This window comes from Alligator sinensis, unplaced genomic scaffold, assembly GCF_000455745.1.
Source record: "Alligator sinensis unplaced genomic scaffold, ASM45574v1 scaffold12_1, whole genome shotgun sequence".
Taxonomy (NCBI): Eukaryota; Metazoa; Chordata; order Crocodylia; family Alligatoridae; genus Alligator; species Alligator sinensis.
This window is the reverse complement of record NW_005841973.1, coordinates 282,497-283,332: the sequence shown is the minus strand read 5'-3', so window position 1 is coordinate 283,332 and position 836 is coordinate 282,497. Positions and strand designations below refer to the sequence as shown.

The window sequence follows — 836 nt, the reverse complement described above, 5'->3', positions numbered from 1 at the left end:
TTTCCCTACCAGTTTTCAGTCTCTAGTCACTTCTCAGCTCTCCCAGTGTGCAGACTCCTACCTGCTGGTTCAGGGCTCTCCCAGGCTTTCCTGTCTTACCACTGGCCAGTCCCAACCCCTGCTGGTAAGACCAGTCAGAATACTAAACTGAGGGAAGAGAAATCAACTGCACAGATACAATCAGGGGGTTTAACTGCCTAAGCAGGGGTACAGCAGGCACGTGTTGGGGGTTATTGTGGAGCACAAGCTATGTCATAGTGTTGCAAAAGGCAAATCTCCTGGGGGCTGCATTAATAAGAGTAGTACGAAGGGCATTTGCAGTATATTCTGACACAAGCTGGATGGAGTCTGGAGGAGAATAACAAGAACAATATACTTAAAAGACATGACCCACAGCAGAAGAGTTGAAGGGCCTGCTGCTTTTTTTTTAAACAAACAAAAAAAAGAGAGAGAGAGAAGGCGAAAGGGGGCAAACACATTTTAATATGCAGCGTTGCATCAATAATAAAATATAAACATGTTGAGGATCATGATCAGTTGCCCACCATGAAGAAAGGACAAGAGGAAATCAGCTTTATTTGCACCAAAGATGATTGAGGTAAGATACTGGGAACCTTCTCACTGGAAGGATTGGGAAGGACTGGAACGTTTGAGGAAGATTGGGGTATTGCCTTCACTGGCAGTTTTTAAGATTAGGCAGATGTCTGCTGGGAATTGCTTGGTTGTACTTGATTCTGCCTTGGAGCACCAGGGTGTGGATTAGGTGGCCTCTGGAAGTCCTCACTAAGCCTTCATTTTATGATCTAGGACAGCAGTGCCCGATCTCCTGGCCCCAT

General features: G+C 45.8%; 1 protein-coding gene across 3 annotated transcripts in view; it reads left to right on the top strand.

The window, feature by feature from the left end:
* Positions 1-252: 252 nt before the first annotated feature.
* Positions 253-836, top strand: part of UBOX5 (U-box domain containing 5) — a 30,219-nt gene continuing 29,635 nt past the window's right edge. The window contains exon 1 of one of the 3 annotated variants that reach the window (XM_025200694.1): positions 253-598. The gene's annotated coding sequence lies outside the window, so the exon portion shown is untranslated. The remainder of the gene's footprint in view (positions 599-836) is intronic. The other 2 variants (XM_025200695.1, XM_025200692.1) reach the window with 2 other exon arrangements.